General features: G+C 41.0%; 1 protein-coding gene across 3 annotated transcripts in view; it reads left to right on the top strand.

The window, feature by feature from the left end:
• Positions 1–19,647, top strand: part of TRAK1 (trafficking kinesin protein 1) — a 137,607-nt gene that overhangs the window by 29,061 nt on the left and 88,899 nt on the right. For all 3 annotated transcript variants that reach the window (XM_027871959.1, XM_027871958.1, XM_027871957.1), the window contains exon 2: positions 6,000–6,194. The gene's annotated coding sequence lies outside the window, so the exon portion shown is untranslated. The remainder of the gene's footprint in view (positions 1–5,999; positions 6,195–19,647) is intronic.

The raw sequence follows: 19,647 nt of genomic DNA, 5'->3' as shown, positions 1-19,647 counted from the left end.
ATGGATGCTTGGTCCCCTCACCATTGCTACTTACTTGGGCTTCATCTCAAGGCATTTCCTGGTCCTTTCAGCGGCTAATGCCTTCTCTTCTAAGGTTACTTTCTATCTACCCTATATGTATCTTGTATGTATCTACCTATTATTTACATGTTTCCTTTACTAGAATGTTTCTAACTTAGTATTTCCTTTACTACAAAATCTGAGGACAGTTTGTATCCTAGTACTTTGCATAATGCCTGCCTAGTAAGTGTAAGTGACTAAACAATAAGTAACTAAGAAATACACCTGTAGAAGTTTTGGCCTCAGGAGCTCATTCTTAACTTGGAATTTAATCCCTCTTTATCTAACCTGGAATTTAATCCCCTTTTGTCTGTGGCTAGTGACTGCCATGGGGGTGGGAGGTTGAGAGTATTAGAAGTTAGTTTGTTAGCTTATCTGGTCTCAGCTCTCTTATTTTTTCCTTTCTAGTTTTATTTATGTAGTTTTTCTGCTGAGATTGCATTATTTGGTCCCTCACTAGTTGCCTAAAAGGAACTCATTTCATGGAATGCGGTTCTTTTGTTGTTTCCCCTAAGTTGGGCACTATCTCTTACCCATCCCTGCCTTTCTTCAAAATCATGACATATCAGGCCCTGCTTTCCCCCTTTCCCCCCTTCACCCTGTGTTCTTTCACTGTTTTCCCTGCTTCTCACTCAATTCTGGTGTTTTCCTGAGCCCTTGTTCCTGATGGCCACTTTCCCCTTTTGCCTTCTTGTTCCATGAGTGTATACTGTTTTTTTTTTTCTTTCTCTCTTTCTCTTCCCTGCCAGTCTCTAGGTTCCTCTCTGGCATTTCCAGTTTTGCAGGGATGCTTGGGGAGCCTCAGCTTTCTCTTGCCACTACAAATGCCATTCAACCATCACTGAGCTCTGCCACTCCCAATGCCAGCCTCCTCTTCCTTGCGAGCTTAGAGTCTCTGCAAAAGATGATGTTTCCCTGGTAACACAGGCAAGAAAGCCTGGAAGCCCCGTCCATCTGTTGCTTTATGTGCTTAAAAGCCTGCTGAGGAATAGCAGACATCATAATTCAGCAGCAAAGCTCCCACTACCTGACAGCTCTCATGTTGGAGGCTACTGATTTGGTAAAGACTAAATCTTGGCTCAGATTCCTTGATCGTGGTCTGCCATAATGCCAGGCAAAGTCATGTGGATTTCTGAGTGAAAGGCATCCCACTTTCCTCCATTTAATTCAATTCAACAAACGTGTTAAGCTCCTCCTGTGTGCCTAGGCACCTTGCTAAGCACTGGAGATACAAAAATAACAATTAACAATCCTGGTCCTCAAGGAGCTTCCATTTAATGGGGGGACAGAATGTAATCATGGTGCTGATGCTGATGATTCTAACCAGCATTTATGTAGCATTTTAAGGACTCCTTTGCATATACTGTTAACCCATTTGATCTTCACAACAACCCTGTGAAGTAGGTACATGCGTTATTGTTGTTCATTCATTTCAGTTGTGTCTGACTCTTCATGATCCCGTTTGAGATTTACGTGGCAAAGATACTAGAGTGGTTTGCCGTTTCCTTCTCCAGCTCATTTTACAGATGAGGAAACTGAGTCACAGAGAGGTGAAGTGACTTGCCTAGGGTCTCACAGCTAGTAGGTGTTTGAGGCAAGATTCGAACTCAGGTCTTCTTGATGCCAAGAAAAATTGTCATCATAGTAATGCCTGACACTTACATAACAACCTGAGTTTTATAAAACATTTTTTTTGTTTGATCCTTAATAACGTCACTCTGAGGTAAGTACTGCAGGCAATATCCCTGGATGGGGAAATAAGCTTTGACAGGTCAGTAACAATTATAGTAATAACCTTGGCAACCCTGAAAGCTTTAAGTGACTGGTTCATGGTTACTTGACTGGTAAGTGGTGGAGGTATGATTCAAACTCAGGCCTCTCTTGACTCCACTTCCAGAATTCTTTCAAATGAGCCACTGCCCCGCCTGTACAGGGCCTATGAGAAAATAAGGGTAGCAGGAGAAAGAACAGTGGTTGCTGGAAAGATCAGGGAAGGCTTCACAGAGGAGGTGGACCAGAGCAGAGCTCTGAAGGAAGAATAATGTATTTTGAAAGACTGGGAACCAACTTGTGTGAATGGCTAGACAGTGGAGTTTGAGGTCTGGTCTGGCTGAAGCATAAAGTGTGTAAAGGTGAATAATGAGACCTCTGGAAGGGAAGGTTCTAGTCAGATAGTGGAGGTAATTAAGTGCCAGGCTGGGGAGCCTGTATTTTATCCTAGACTGTAGACAGTTGGTGAGCCTGACAGTGACTTGGTCAGACTGGGCCTTAGGTAGATTGTTTTGTCAGATTGGAGAGCGTGGAGATTGGAAGTAGAAAGACCAGTGAGGAAGCTATCCCAGTAATCTAGGAGAGGGGAGAAGGCCTGAACTATGGTGGTGGCTGTGTGAATGGAGAAAAGGGGATGTATACATGAGAGATAGCACAGAGACAGAAAAGCACAACCACCTGGCAACTCTACCTTTTTGGCTGTCTCCAATCCCTGTTACATTCTACCTTGTGTTGTATTTAGTGTATATCCCATCACAGGGGAGGGTGAGTACCCTTCTACCTGGGAGGGCAATTGGAAAGGCTTTCTGGAGGACATAGCATTTGACCTGGGCCTTGAGAAATGAAGGATTGCTCATTCTTCTAGGTCAGGTTCCCTGGGTCTTGTCTTGGCATCCCTGGTGCTTTCCATGATGCCCTTCTTATTGCAAGGACTCAGAATTGGCTGAATGGAGCTTCTGTTCTCTGAGAGGTCTCCCTCTGTGCTGGAAGGACCAGGCACAGAATTAGAAGAACAAATGTAGAGAGGGAAAGATGCTTTTGGACCCTGCCTTGCTCTAGGGTCCCTCATCTCTGTAGTCAACCTAGGAGAGTTTGGGGAATGTGATACCTCCTTGGCCATGCTTTACACTGTAAATAGGCTGACCTTCAACACAGTGAATGTAGAAGGGGAAATCAAATACCAGCTTGGTTTTTCTTGGTGAATCTGGCACTGTGACAGAGTCTTTGCATGTGACAGTATTACTAGACAAAAGAACCTCTCTCTCTCTCTCTCTAACACACACTCATAAAAGCTAATTTTTTATGTCCCATCCCCCCCAATCAAAGGCAAAGGAAAAAAAAAAGTCCGACTGTTGAGCCCATTTTTGTCCCTGGGAGCTCCCTCCCCATGGGAATGTGTCTGTATACACTTCTTGGTTTCCTGGTGACAGAGGCTGGCACTGCTTTAGAAAGGTTGGGCTTGAGTGGCTCGTGGACATGCTCCAGCTGCCCCATCCTATCACGAGGCTAGCTTTGTTCACTCTTTAGCCAGAAAATTTAGACTGATAGATGGCAGCTTCTTGATCCCGAGTGCTCTTTTGACATTTGATAGGGACTTTCTGGTGCTGGTAACCAGCTAAAGAGCCCTTTAAAATATGTAGGAAATGTGTCCTTCAGATGCAAACCAGTTAGGGACACTAATGAAACAGTTAAATGTTTCATAGAAAACATTTGGTTTGTTATTCATTCTGAACATTCTCTTCCCAACCCCACCCTCCATCTTCCCAGTGATGGGAAGAGGTAGGGGAAGAAATAGGAGACATCATCTATCATTGACATGGGAGGCTGCCCCACAGGCTTATGGCTGTGACATAACACCAGAGTCTTAGGCCTTTCCAAAATTAGGATGCTGTTTCAAAAATGCCTAATTGTAATAGAATCACTCAGCCTCTCTGGGCCTCAGTTTCTTCATCTGTAAAATGGACCAGGTGACCCGAGACCCCTTCCTGCTCTATATCTATGATCCTATAATTTATATGTCTCCAATGATTTTTTTTCTTCTTTTCTTGAAACCTGGAGGTTGCTTGAATGGCCTGTAGGTGGCTTTCAATGTTAAGCTTCCAGTGTATTTAGCACAGTGTTTTGGGAAGTGATTTACCTTCTAATTAAATATGTGTTCTAATTCAGTTAATACAAAGAAGAAGAAGCTTTTACTTTTTTCTCCCATTTTAGGCATTCAGGAGCCTTTTAGTTCATTTTATATAGTATGACATTTAACAAATGTCATTAAATACGTGACTGGAAGAAAAGAAAATAAAGCTGACTTTGGATGGTGTGACGTGGGCTTAGGCTTTTAAAGTTCTCTTATCTGACTATGCCAACACCCTGTATTCGTGACCTAAAACAGCCCTGGCCCTTGTGCCCAAATAGGGTTGGGCTGAATCCATGATCCAGTGATTACAGGTGAAGGCAGGATTGCCTGTGAGAGATTGCAAATGGATTGTTTCGGTTGAATTCTAGTTCCTAAAGGTGAACTACCAGTTGGTAATATTAATGAGCCTTCTTTCTGTTTGTATGTGTGTTTCTAACACTTAGCACACTGACTGGCACATAATAAATGCTCATTGGTTGTCTTAATAATGACAACAATAATAATGATGATAACAGCTAACATATATAATGTTTTAAGGTTTGCAAAGCTTAGACTTATTATCTGACTTCACCTTTACAATGGCCCTGTGAGGTAGGTGTGATCATCTCTCACTGACTTGGAAGGCTACCTCACAGGCTTATGGGTGTGACATAATACCAGAGTCTTAGATAGGCCATTTCAAAGTTAGGATGCTATTTTACAAATGCCTAATTGTAATAGAGTTATTGCTATTGAGTTGTTTCAGTTGTGTCTGACTCTTCATGACCTTAACTGGGGTTTTTATGGCAAAGATACTGGAGTTTTCCATTTCCTTCTTCAGCTTATTTTACAGATGAGGAAGCTAAGGCAAACAGGATTAAGTGACTTGCCCAGGGTCATACAGCTAGAGGCCAGATTTGAACTCAGGAAGATGAGTCTTCTTAATTCCAGGCCCAGCACTCCATCCACTGAACCACCTTGTCCCCATTTCATAGACAAGAAGATGGAATCTGAGAGAGATTAAATGACTTTTCCATGGTCTCACAGCTAGTAAGAGTCAGAGGCAGTATTAGAACTCAGACCTTCCTGATCCCAAGTCCAGCACTCTATCCACCACTAACAATAATAATATTAATTTGTAATTCTAACATGTTAATAATATATGTCATATACAATAATACATCATTTATTAATCAATCATATAGTATATAAATGTTAAACAGATATGCTTTAGATATGGACATATAGTATTATTAAAAACAAATAATAATAATTAGGCGTAGGGACTGCTTATGTGATTTCATTGGTACAGGGAACTCTCAGGTGAGGAAATTTCTGCTACCAATACAAGTTAGTACCATCTCTGCACCTTACAGTCTTTGAGAATTGCCTGCAACAAAGGTGGGCAACCTGCAGCCTCAAGGCCACACATGGCCCTCTAGGTCCTCAAGTGCGGCCCTTTGACTGAATCCAAACTTCACAGAACAAATCCCCTTAATAAAAAGATTTGTTCTGTTAAACTTGGACAGAGTCAAAAGGTGGAGCCCAAGGACCTAGAAGGCCACATGTGACCTCAGGCCGCACATTCCCCACCCCTGGCCTAGAGCACTGAGCAGTCAGGTGCCCTGGCCAGGGTCACCCATAGGAGGTTTCAGGGGCAGGATTCTAATCTAGATTCAAGTGAGAGGCAGCATTGCTTGTGTTAGCTGGAATTGAGATCTAGAAGAAAAAATGAAACTTAGGAACCACCTCCAAGGAATTTGCAATCCTCCTAATTAAGAAACATGCCAAAATACGCTGTAGCTCCTAGGTAGGGCTAGCTGGGTGAGTAAGCTGTGCTGATAGGCACCAAGCACAAGCAGAGTAGGAGGGATGTTTATGGATATGCAAACTTGTAGGGAAAAAGACCATAAAGACCATTTAGCCCAATCCCCACCTCCTTTAGTAGATGAGGAAACTGAGTCTCAGAGAGATTTTTATGGCTCACCCTAGTTCACGCGGCTCATTTTTCCCTAAGTACAAATGGGTCGTTCCTGATGTCTCCAATCTTTCGTTTCAGATGTGTGCAATAGTACCGATCTTCCCGAAGTTGAAATCATCAGTCTGCTGGAGGAACAGCTGCCCCATTACAAGCTAAGAGCAGACACAATCTATGGTTATGTTCACGACGACTGGCTCCACACTCCTCTCATTTCTCCTGACGCTAATATCGACCTAACAACTGAGCAGATAGAAGAGACGCTGAAGTATTTCCGTAAGTGGCCATCTTTTTAGGCTTGATAGTATAGTACTGTTCTATTTTGGTGTCAAAGTTACTGTGAAATCTGACCAAATCCTCTTTCAGATTGCAATACTGGAGATGTTTTACCAATTAGCACAATCAATTAAAATATTTTATTTTTCAATCAACAAGCATTTATTTTCTCTCCTCCCTTTCCCAGTTTAGAAGATGCACAGATTTGTGCATTGGCCATGTCTAAAAATGTTTATTTCATTCTCCATCTTGAATCTATCACTTCTTTGTTGAGAGGTGGGGTAGCATAGATCATCTAGAATTAGAACTGGCCATTGCATCGATCAGAGTGCTTAAGTCTTTCAAAGTTATCTGTCTTTACAATGTTGTTATTCTATACATTATTCTCTTGGTTCTGCTCACTTCGCTCTGTATCAGTCCATACAAATTTTCCCAGGTTTGTCTAAAGCCATCCTCTTTTATCATTTCTTACAATAAAATAATATTCCATCACATTTAGCCCTTCCCCAATCAATGGGCACCATCTGAGTTTCCAGTTCTTTGTCACTACAACAAGAGCTGCTATAAGTATTTTTGAACATATGGGTCCTTTTTGTCTTTGATCTCTTTGGGGTCTTGGCCTGGTAAGGGGACAAAGGGCATGCAAAATTTAGTGACTCTTGGGACATAGTTCCATGTTGCTTTCCAATACGAATTCAACAGAATCTCTTCTTTTATCTATAGTGAAGCTATTAAAGAAACTGCTATAGAGTTGAATTAATCAGTCAGTCAACAGTTATTTACTCAGTGCCTACCATGTGCTAGGAACTGGAATGACAAACAGGCTATATATTATTCATTTCATTAAATATTTCCCAATTACATTTTAATCTGGTCCTGGGGGCACTTGGGAGTATTGTGGGCCTCCCATTTGACACGTATATAGGGCAGCTAAGTGGTGCCATAGTGCATAGAGCACCAGGCCTGGAGTCAGGAAGACTTTTCTTGACCTGAGTTCAAAACCAGCCTCATACACTTACTAGCTGTGTGACCCTGGGCAAGTCACTTAACCCTGTTTGCCTCAGTTTCCTCATCTGTAAAATGAGCTGGAGAAGGCAATGGCAAACCACTCTAGTATCTTTGCCAAGAAAACTCCAAATGGCGTCATGAAGAGTTGGACAGGACTGAAAAACAACTGAACTGGGAAACTCTGTTTTTTATTTTATTAAGTGTTAGAGGTGGGATTTGAACCCAAGTCTCACACAGTATTATATTTACTATGCCATGCTGTCCTCTTGATTTCATTATTCATGTCAGCATTAATATTCTAATAATAATAACAAGTAGTATATGTGGCCTGATATTAGGTTGAGGAGCCAGATTTAGAATCAGGAAGACTTAGATTCAGGGCCTGGCTTTGTTAGACACTAACAGTGTGCCCCTGCGCAAGTCACCTATTTTTGCTGATGACAAGTATTCTTTCTTCTGTACCATCTTCTGTCCCCCCAGAAAACTCGATGATATTTAATTTGTTCCTGATGAACTTAATCTTTAGTAGTAAAGGGAGTTTCCATGTTAGGAGTTCCCTTATGGTTCTGAGACCTTACGAGTCCAGAACCTGAACCTTCCCTCTTCCTCCCTCCCCCAAATCATAATAACCAGAGTATAGGATCATAGATACAGACCTGAAACAAACCCAAGAGATGATCTCTTTACAGTACCTTCATTTTACGGATGAGAAATCTTGAAGCCTAGAAAACCTAAATGAGTTGTCCATGATTGACTAAAAAGTAACAAGTGAGATTTGAACTGGAGTCTTCTAATGTCAATTTCAGCCATTTTCTGCCCCCTCCCCAATCCCCCTTCTCTGCTTTCCTTCTTCCCAATACTATCTCCTATTATAATTATCTTATTGCCTAGTCTTGGGGATGGTGAAATTTGAATTCAGTCAAAGGGCCGCACTTGAGGATATGTGGCCTCAAGGCTGCAGGTTCCCTACCCGCCCTAGTGTGGTATATTTCTTCAGGTTATGTTCATATACAATACGTCCTTTTGTGATGGTAGGTTAGGTGATGGCTCATTAATCTAGATATTGCTGACTTGAATTTGATGATAATTCAGACCAGACTGCCCTGACAAATAACATCCGTCCTATCTGATGAAGAAAAGAACAACAAAACATTTCCTCGCCTCTTAAATAATCAACTTCAGTGGCATCTATTTACACATTGAGTATTTAATTACAAATGATTCTTTGGTACTCATTAACATGGGCCCAGGAGCCCTGCCTGTTCTCGGCATAGTTGTCAGTAATTATTTTGCTTGACTGAAATAATGTGGCATTTTTCTTTACAACAAAACAAAACAAAAATTTCTATCCTTCAGTGTGCTTACGAATTCATTCTAAATGCATGTAGCTTTACTTTGTTATTTCCAATTAGTTCTTCCTCTGACTGTTAGCTTGTAGGGAGTCATGTTTAGTTTAAAATGACCTGTGTGTTTTGTCCTTGACACATGCCTCAGACACCTCGTGGGGGCTGGAGACCATGGAGGGTGAGTCCATGCTGGAGCTGAGAACAATGTAAATATGATTCTGTAATTTATTAACAATGGAAGGTGACCCCTGTGACATACAGAAAGTACCTTACTGGGTCACTCACTTTACTTATGCTATCTGTCACCAGCCAGCTGGGATATTTTGGGCAAAACAGGGAACAAAGTCCTTGTTAGTTGACTTTTACTATTATCTTTTTGCTTTTGGAATGAAAAAAATCTGTTCCCTCCCACTTTTCTTGTAGATACTCTCACTACCCCAACGGATAGAATGTTTTTGCTTCTGGGGGCTACGTCTGAACTTTACCATGGCTGTATAAAAAGAGACCCCCTGAACTGAATGCAGATCAGAGGAGTGACCATTTTAGAGACTGTGTTTATCATCAGAAAGTGTTCAGAGATCTGAAGGTCGGACAGAGACACCTAAAGAGGGACACGAGTATGTCCTCGGTTCTATAGTTAAGTAAAAGCTTTTCATCCTGATGGATTTGGAAGAATTACAATGAGATGTCAATAAGACTTTGGGGACCCACTCTACGCCCTGTTTTATGCTTCATTTAAATTGAATCCAAGGATAGTTATTCATCTTGCTGCTGCTCTGTGGTCCCTCACGGTGGTGAGCACATAGTAGGTACCAATTCTTCCAAGATGTGGGTCCTCCCTTCTATCAATGCCGCTCACAACTTTCCCCTGCTTTTGTAGAGGGTCTCATACCCTGGCAGTCATCACCCTCTGGGGATGAAGCTTTCATACTTTCTTAGTCTGAGATTCAGACAAAATGCCGTACCATCTTAAAAACTTTTCCAGTTAGGTAGGCCCCAGCCAAAATCCCACCTTCCACAGGAAACCTTTCCTAAGCCCTTTTAATTTTAGTGCTTCCTCCTGTGGATTATCTCCAGTTTGTCCTGTATATATCTTGTTTATACATAATTGTCTCCTCTATTAGACTGTGAGCACTTTGAGGGCTCCTTTGGCCTTTCTTTGGGTAGGTGAGTGACTCAGGAGATAGATCCTAGACTTAGCTTAGAGAAGTCATTTAACCTCTGTCTGCCTCAAATGTAAAATGAAGATAATAATGACACCTACTTCAAAGGGTTGTTGTGAGGATCAAATGACATAATAATTGTAAAGCTCTTAGCAAAGTGCCTAGCACACAGTAGGTGCTTAATAAATGCTTATTGACTGACTAATCTAATTGGCCTTGAAGTCTATTACTATAGCCTTTAAGAAAACAGGGTCACCTCCAAGGCATAGCAGAAGTCTGAAACACCAAATTCGACATTTTATAACAGTCCTGTATTGGCTCAAATATGGGTCATCCTTCTTGGAAATCTTCTTATTGAGATGTTTCAGTCGCATCTGACTCTTCTTGACCCCATTTGGGGTTTTCTTGGCAGAGATGCTAGAGTGGTTTGCCATTTCCTTCTCCAGCTCATTTTACAGATGAGGAAACTGAGGCAAACAAGGTTAAGTGACTTAACCTAGGGTCACAAAGCTAATAAGTGTCTGAGGCCAGATTTGAACTCAGGAAGATGAGTCTCCCTGTTTCCAAACTCAGTGCTCTGTGCACTGTGTCAGACAACAAGCATTTATTGAGTAACTTCTGCATACCAGACACTGTGCTAGGTGCTGGGGGATCCAATATAAAGTCTGGCTACCTGCTCTTAGGACAATAGGTAGAGAAGCCATATTTGAAGATGAGCTGGAAGAAACCTTAGAGGTGAGTTAGTCCAATTCCCTAATTTTACGTTGAGGGAAAGTGTTACATGACTTACCTAAGGTCATACAATAAATATGGAGAGTCAAGTCCTGAACCCAGGGCATATACATAGGATGTCGATCTTGGAGTCAAGAAGATCCAGGTTCAAATTTAATCTATCTATGTAACCCCTGGCAAATCACACTTAACCCGCTCTGGGTCTCAGTTTCCTCATTTGCAAAATGAGGAGTTTGTCCTCACTGACCTTCAAGATCTCTTCCAGCCCAACATCTGTGATTCTGTTGTTTTTTTTTTTTAACTGCAAATATTCTCTCTTCTGTACCACGAGACCTCACACCAGGATATTGAACATAAAAAAAGCTTTCACAATAAATGTCTATTTTTATAGGTAATTTTTTATAATTGCTTCTTTCTTAGCCTACTGGTATGGCCAGCTTAAATCAATTTACTAGTGATTTAAACCAGACAAAAGGCCTCTTTTTCTCTACCTCCCAATCATGGGAAAGAGGCAATAATTAATCTCCAGTGCCTGCCTGATACTTTCCATTTCTAATCTTATATGTTTTACTTTTAAAATAACTTCTCTATCAGTGAAAGGGTTTCACAAGGATTTTGTGACTGCTACCAGGCAGATCAGAGGAAAATCTGGGTTGTGTGTCAGAACTGATTAAAGAAAAATCTCCTTCTCTCCCTTCTTTTCTCTGTGCCCAAGGCTTTGGCTTTTGTTTTTTGCTTTGATAAAACCAGCTCTCAAATAGCTATAGTTGAGAAGAAAGAAGGCTGCCATTTTAATGAGTGATCAAATAACCTTTTCTACAGGGAGAATGATAGATTTCTTTGTCTTTTCTTTTTTCTTTTCCATCTTGCCTTCCTCCCCCCTTCCCTTCTTTCCTTTCTTCCTCCCTCCCTTCCTCACTCCCTCCTTCCTTCCCTCCCTCCCTTCCTTCTTTCCTTTGCTTCCTTTTTTCCTCCCTCCTTTCCTCCCTCTCTCTTTCCCTCCCTCCCTTCTTTCTTTCCTTCCTTCCTCTCTTCCTACTTCCCTTCCTTCCTTCCTCCCTCTCTTCTTCCCTTCCTCCCTCTTTCCCTCCCTTCCTTCCTTCTTTCCTCTCCCTTCCTTCCTTCTTTCCTCTCCCTTCCCCTCTCTTCCTTCTTCCCTTCCTTCTTTCTTATCTCCTTTCCTTCCTTCCTTCCTTCCTTCCTTCCTTCCTTCCTTCCTTCCTTCCTTCCTTCCTTCCTTCCTTCCTTCCTTCCTTCCTTTCTCTCTCTCCTTCTGTTCCCCTGCCCCCCTTTCCCTCCAGTATGCATCATGATTTACGATGACCCTGGAGCAATTTGTAATGATGTAAATAACCAGTGGCATAAATGAATATTTAAGCTTTCCACAATATTTCGCTCACTTTGGAATATCTCCCTTATCCTGAATGCCTCCTTCTCTCACATATCTAATTAGCTGCCAATTCATGCTGATCCCACCTCCACAATATGCTTGGTACATCTGTCCCTCTTTGCTACTCATGGCCACCACTGTCATTCAGGCTCTCCTCCTTTCTCACCAGCACCTCCTATTTGCTCTTCTCACCTCCATTTTCTCTCCTTGACAACCCATCTTCTATACAGACGTCAAATTATTATTCCCAAAGCATAAGTATGGTCACGTTGCTCTGCCCCTCAAGAACCTGCTATAGCTCCCTTTTGCTTCTAAAGATACAACGCAAGCTTCATTAGACGTTTAAAGTCCTTCAGAGTCTGCCTATCTCTGCTGACATATCACACACTGCTCTCCTTCATGCTTTTTTAAATAATTAAAGAATAATGCAGAATCTTTTATTTTTTATACCTTTCAGTTCATTGTGCAGCACTGAAGATATTGTTTGATGGAGAAAAATGGAAAAAGCCTACTTGTTTTCCTTCTCATATTTTCATTAAGTATATCTCTAGCTTGTACATATATTATTTTCATAAGTAAATATATAAGAGAATATATGTACATACATACAATACTATTAAGATATGTAGAGAATCAGTACAAATCCTGGGCCAGTCACTTGACCTTTCACTGCCCACAGGCAGAACTCTAAAAACTTCTAATACTGATGATGAATCACAGGTCTATTACCAAAAAAAAAAAAAGGAAAAGAAAGTATGACCATAGTTTTTTGTTATTCAGTCGTTTTTCAGTTTTTTCAGACTCTTCATGACCTCATTTTGGGTTTTCTTGGCAAAGAAAACCCATTTCCTTCTCCAGCTCATTTTATAGATGAGAAAAGCAAGGCAAACAGGGTTAAGTTACTTGCCCATAGTCACACAGCTAAGTATGGGTCTGAGGCTGAATTTGAACTCAGGTCCACCTGCCTCCAGGCCCATCACTCTATCCCCTGTGGCACTTGGCCACCCTATATTTGTAGATACATATATACATAAATGTAGGAGAGAAAGGGGAGCGACTTCTCCATGATGAGAGTCAGAACTTCAAGGTTATGCTGATTATTAAAATCAATGTTAGATAGGAAACTGGAAGAAAGGACCTACATCTACGGTACGTAAGTAAACAACTAGAGTGCCAACAATTCCCAGGAAAAACCAAGCTATCCTTACTGTGTGGGAGTAAGTCTCAGTGACTTTCTGTACCAGACTCACCTACAATGTCTATCAGCTAAAAGGCGACTTCATTTTTTTCCATGCCCCAGGTCCTCTGGTGACCTGGTCAGGGTGCCAAGAGAAAGAAGTGTGTGCTCCTGGCAGGCTTACCAGTTCTAACTGGCTGGTGAAGGTGCTGGCTTTCTGCATGTTGTCCTCTTAGTGCGTAGCTTTACTGGGCCATATTTCACTCACCTAGGGTAAAGAAGATCCTGTAGGATGAAAGCAGAAAGTCCAACCCTCCCCTCCCTCACCCCCATCTTGCAGGAACCTGAGGCCCAGAGAGGTTGTACCTTCTCCTGGGTCACACAGCTCGTAAGTATCTGAGGTAGGAGATGAACCTGGCTGTTCCTGACTCCAGAGCCCTGCACCACACCGTCTGCAGTTCCCATTCAATAATTAGCTCAGCTTTTGTGGCTTACTCTTGAGCCCTTTCTTTCGGAGGGTTCCTGTTCTAGATGACTTTTTTTTTTTAAATTTAGGAGCAATGATCAGAAAACATCTGGTGTCTGTCATGCAGACTGTCTCCTGGGTCCTACTCCCTTTCAATCCAGTTGTTTTTTCCTGAACAAACTTTTTGGGTTTGAAAGTGCCCCTGGCCTCCTTGGTGGTCTTGGCATGGGGCACTCCCACCTCCCAACTCTGGAGTGTTTTTTCTAGCTGCCCCCTATGCTCAGAACTCTCTCTTTTCTCATTTCTGCCTCTTGGCTTCCTTTCAGCTCCCAACTAAAACCTCCCTTTCTCCAAGAAGCCTTTCCTAGCTTAGTGCCTTCCCTCCCTTGTTTCTCTCCAGTTTATCCTGTTTCGATCTTGCCTGTACATGGTAGCTGTTTGTAAATGGGGGTTGCCTCCTCCATTAGACCAGGAGCTCCTGGAAAGCAGGAACTGTCTTTTTTTGTGTCCCCAGCACTTAGCACACTACCTGGCACATAGTAGGTGCTTAACAAATGCTAGTTGACCCTGACCACAGTGAATTGACTTCCTCTTTCTTGCTGCATCATTGTGATGACATAGCAAAATCATTGCTCCCTGATCCCTCTTTTATGTGGGCTTCCACAGTCACAGAGTAATATAGAATGAATCTGGATTTGCCTCTGTAAATGAGGCATTCTAGCTCTGGCTAAACAGTAGTGGGCATGAGCTTATTGGATTTGCACTTGCAAGTGTCTCTTCCCTCCCTCCCCCCATAGTAATTAATATAGGATATTCTCCTCCTCCTGCCAAATTCTCCTTTCTCCCCTTCCCTGGCTTACTGGCAGGCATCTTCCTTTCTTCTCCCTCCTCTCCCCCCAATGTCAATCAATCATTCTCCATTCTTCCCTTTGTTTACTTTCATTATACAGTCATTAACATTCATCTGCATAAATAACCCCAGCACCTGTGTCTGGGCCAAAGTTAGTATCTTGGTCAGAGGCTAATCATCCCTGGGCTCGCACTTAGGCCCTGTTGCTCTTTGGGGCCACTCACCATCATTTTCCTTTCTTCCTGCTTCAGTTCAGCCCAGACAAACAGGCATCCCTCCATCTTTATAATGCAGCCATGTCTCCTTTCAAACCAAGGGTGGGGAGGGAACAAACCAGCAGCCAAGTGTGTTACCATGCTGGATCCTTAGAGGTAAGCCAGACTGTTAGCCCCTTGTTGACTGTACCAATGAGAGGAATGAGCTCTGAACTTGAGGTCAGGACACCAGAGTTAGAATTCTGGCTTATGCCTTTTGATAACAATGTGACCTTGGGAAAACCAATCAGCCAGTCAACAAACACTATCAAGTGCCCCCTTTGGGGAAACCAAGTCAGAATCAAACCATTCCTCCTCTCAAGGAGCTTGCATTTTATTGAGAGACAGTTGCTATCATATTTTTCTCACAACTCTCTCTTTCCTTTCTTCCTGCTTTAATCCAATGCAGACAAACAGGCACCAATCTTTAGGATACAGCTGTGTCTCTGGGTTTGGGAAATCTGGGAAACTCCAGAAACTTGAATTTCAGCACTCATTAGCTGAATGAGCATAGGGAAATTATTTAACCTCTTTGGGCCTCAATTTCCTCATCTTTGAAACGGAGTTAATAGTACCTTGGATAGCTACTTCTCAGGGTTATTGTGAGGGTCAAGTGAGATCATGGTTGGCACCATGTAAAATGCTTAGTAAACCTAAAAGCATTCTATAAATGTCAGCTGTTATTTGTCTCTTTTTGGTATTTAGAGTGAAAACATTAAAAAAAATCAATACATTGAGGAGTTTACTGTGTTTGTTTTTAAAGATTCGGATGTCAGGCACCATTCAAAGACAGAGACATCTTTACTCTTGTCCTTTGACCAAAGGTCAGAAGCACAAAGCTGTCTCATAATCAGCATATTCTCATCTTCAAAATAGCCATGTTGCTAATGGATCAAGTGATAGACTTGGGTTTGAAGATGATACAGCTGAGATGTTGGAATCTAGGGATGGGAGGCTAGCTGGGAAAATGGGTTCCTGACTAGCAGAGCCTTCCACTGACCGCCATATTTCAAGATGTATGATTTTGTCTATATGGCTACTCTCCTCCACCAATGCAGATTACAGTTCCTCTGTGTAGTCTTCATCAGATGTCGTCTTATTGGCCTAGATAATTGTGGTGAGCCTCTTTGTACTTAGTAAGATTGGTTCTCACATCAGAGATATCAGGCCATTATTCTCCAGGTTGATAGTTGAAATTATGATAACAGACAGGATTTTTTCTCCATGCTGAAGGAGGATTGGTTGAAGGAACTAAGGTTGTGTAGCCTGGAGAAGAGATGATTAGGAGTTACATGCTTGCTGTTACTGAATATCTGATGGATTGTCATTCTGCTTGGCCTTAAAGGGCCAAAACTAATACCAGTGGTCATAAGCTGTAGGGAGGAAGATTTTCGGTCAACATAAGTAAATCTAAGGTAGTATAGTAGATAGAGCACAGAGTCAGAAAGATCTGAGTTCAAATCTGTCCTCAGACACTATCTGTAAGACCTTGGGCAAGTCACTTGACCCTGTTTGTCTCAGTTTGTTCACGTGTGAAATGAGCTGGAGAAGGAAATGGCAAACCACTCCAGTATCTATGCCAAGAAAACCCCAAATGGGGTAACAGAGAGTTAGGCATGACTTTAAAACAACTTAACAACAAAAAAAGTAAAAACTTCTCAATTTTTTTTTTTTAAGATTTATACCTGTGGTTTCACTGGTATAGGGGAGTCCTGCTACAAATACAGATTGTCACCTGTTCTGAAACTCAAAAACTCTTGGCCACTTACTGTTACCATGGCCAAGTTACTTCCCTTTTCTGGGCCTCCATTTCCCTATTTGTAAAATAAAGAGGCTGATATACATGGTCTCTAAGATCTCTTTCAGCTCTAAAATCCTAGGATCCAGAATTTTTAAAGTGATCTGGGTAGAGATCCTCTCACCTATGAGGGGGATTGTAGTCATAAACCGCATCCTATAAAAGACCCGTAAATCTAACCATACTCACACTGTACTGTTATTTAGATCTGGATCTGTTATTTCATTGGTCTGGGCACTCGTTAACTCATGTTGATGATTAGTATTTGTAATTTAGTCTTGGATAGTGGCCTGAGGTATTGAGAGATTGAGACTTGCCCAAGGATATATAGGTATAATGTCAGAGACAGGATTGAACCCAAGTCTTCCTGACTCTAAGGCAAACAATTTATTTTCATATACCATGCTTCTGTCTTTTCCCACATATATTAAAAATGAATTCTGTGTTCTCCACATTTACTAAAGAATGACAGGAACCTGATAATGGGGAACAATTGAAAATCTTAGAGCAGGGGAGTGACCCATCAGATTTGTGTTTTAGTGAAGTTATGATTTTTAAAAATTTTATTAATTTATTTTGATTTATCAACAATCACTTCCATAAGCTTTTGAGTTTTAAATTTTTCTTCCCCTCCCTCCCCTCCTCCTTCCCCAAGACAGCAAGCAATCTGATATAGGCTCTACATATACATTCCTATTAAACATATTTTCACATTAGTGATGTTGTAAGGAAGAATTAGAACCAATAGGAGGAACCACCAGAAACAGGAATCAAAACAAAACAGAAGAAAAAAAAATAGCAAATAGCATGCTTCAATCTGCATTCAAACTCCATAGTTCTTTTTTTGGATGTGGATAGCATTTTCCATCATGAGGCCTTTAGAGATATCTTAGATCCTTGCATTGCTGAGAAGAGCTAAGTCTATCAAAGTTAGTCATAGAATAATGTGGCTGTTACTGTGTACAATGTTCTCCTGGTTCTACTCATTTCATTCAGCATCAGTCCATACAAGTCCTTCCAGGTTTTTCTGAAGTCTGCCTGTTCATCATTTCTTATAGCACAATAATATTCCATCACAGTTACATACCACAACTTGTTCAGCCATTCACCAGTTGAATTTCCAATTCTTTGCCACCACAGAAAGAGCTGCTATAATTATTTTTGTACATGTGGGTCCTTTTCAAGTTACGAACTTTTTTAAAACAAAATTCTAGGTCACTGATTTGACTTGCATGGTGGAAAATTTTCTGAGCTTTCTAATACAACAAGTTTGCTGGACGTGGCACTTTTTGAACTCAAGATTTCCTTTGCTGACTACCTTGAGAACTGATGCTCTTGTAATTGCAGCTGTGTTGGCTCTGAGACAAATGAACATATGCAACATGATCCTGAATAACTGTAGTTACAGAGGCTAATTTTTCTTTTGTGGTATGAGTGTCTAAAATGATCTTTGTGTTCATGACTGCCCATTGTGTGCAGTTACTTTTTACAGTTCTTCAGTTTTTGAGATCATCTCCATTCTATTTGTTAACCCTGCTGGCCAATCGCAAGCTGTTCAAAATATAATAGCATTTTGCCTGAACTATACGAAATGTCAAGAAGTCACAAATATTTTCTTTTAAGAAAATTACCTTTACTTTTATTTTTGGGTGTTTTTGTTTTGTTTTGTTTTGTTTTTTGGAGGCGATCAGGGTTAAGTGACTTGCCCAGTGTCACACAGCTAGTAAGTATCTGAGGTCAGATTTGAATTCATGTCCTTCTGATCCCAGGGCTGGTGCTCTATCTACTGTACCACCTAGCTACCTCCAAAATTGTCTTATTTTTTAAAAAATCAGACAAGAGACTAAGTTAATCCATTAGAACTATATGGAAGGCAATAAATAACCTAAGGGGTTTTGTTTATTGCGGAAGAGAAATAAGAATATGAGTCATTTTCATTTACTTTGATGTAGTCATTATGTATATTATTCTTGCAGCACTTCATTCTGCACCAGTTCATCAAAATCTTCCCATTTTTCTCTAAATTTGTCATCTTTAAAAAATAAAATATGTATGTACACACATACAAATATATATTATATATATATAATTTTTATTTTTTTTATAATGCAATTATATTGCATCATGTCCATAAGCTACAGTTTATTCAGCCATTGAACAATCTCTGGGCTCCCACCGTTTCCAGTTTTTTGTTTTTCTGTTTTTTTGCAATCACACGAAGTGTTGCTATAAATATTTTGGTATGTGTAAAGTTTTTCTTTTACCTCCTTGGGGGTTTGTCAGTGGGCATATTTATGCCCAGGGATCACTGGGGTCAGAGGGTATGAACAGTTTAGTGGCTTTTCTTGCCTGTTTCCAAATTGTCTTTCACAATGGTTGGATCAAGTCACAGCTCTACTAGGCATCTGTTAGTGTGCCTATCTATTCACAGTTTATCCAGCATGGACTCCTTTCATCTTTATCTTTGCCAGGTTGAGTGTGATACAAAATCTTGAAGTTGTTTTAATTTGCGTTTCTTTTATTAGCAAATTGAGGCATCTGATTGTTGATTGTTTGCAGTTCCTCTTTTGGAAACTGTTTATGTCCTTTGACCACTTATCTATTGAAGAATGCCTTTTGGTCTTACATACTATCAATTCTTTCCCAGAGATACTTCATGCAATTTCATTATTGTTTCTTCCCCCCAACACCTTCTTATTTATAGATTTAGAGTTAGGAAGGACTTTCAAGGTCACCTATTCCAATCCCTCATTTTACAGATGAGGAAATTGAGGCCCAGAGAGATTAAAATCTGCCCAAGTTTGAATAAGTATTAAGTCAGAGTCAGAATTAAAAATCAGAGCTTCTGACTCCAGATATAGTACTCTTTTCACTTCTCTGGCTGCATTGATTTTGTTCAGTCAAAAGCTTCTCAATTTCATACAATCCAGAGTGTTTGTTTGATCTTTCCTCATCACCCCAGTCCCTTGTTTGGTTAAGTATTTCCCCCTCTAGCTCTAGCTGTGCGTGGGCTCACTTTGCTCATTCTTTCTGATGATACTGAATTTAGCTTCCTTAAGAGGGAAAATGGATAGGAAGGGGGAGACAGTGGGATGGAAGGATACTTTGCAGATGAACAATTTTCCTTTTTCAGCATGTTGCCTATGACAAAGCTGGAATGCTGCAAGAAATACATTCATTTACAACTCAGCATTCTGTGATCTGTCCCACCCCTACATAATCAGCACAGACTTTGGTGGGTTAGGTGGAGGGTTGGTTACTGGAGGATA

Source organism: Vombatus ursinus, unplaced genomic scaffold (assembly GCF_900497805.2).
Source record: "Vombatus ursinus unplaced genomic scaffold, bare-nosed wombat genome assembly UNPS02014799.1, whole genome shotgun sequence".
NCBI lineage: Eukaryota > Metazoa > Chordata > Mammalia > Diprotodontia > Vombatidae > Vombatus > Vombatus ursinus.
Note: the sequence above shows the minus strand (reverse complement) of the source record. Positions and strands in the feature narration are given on the sequence as shown.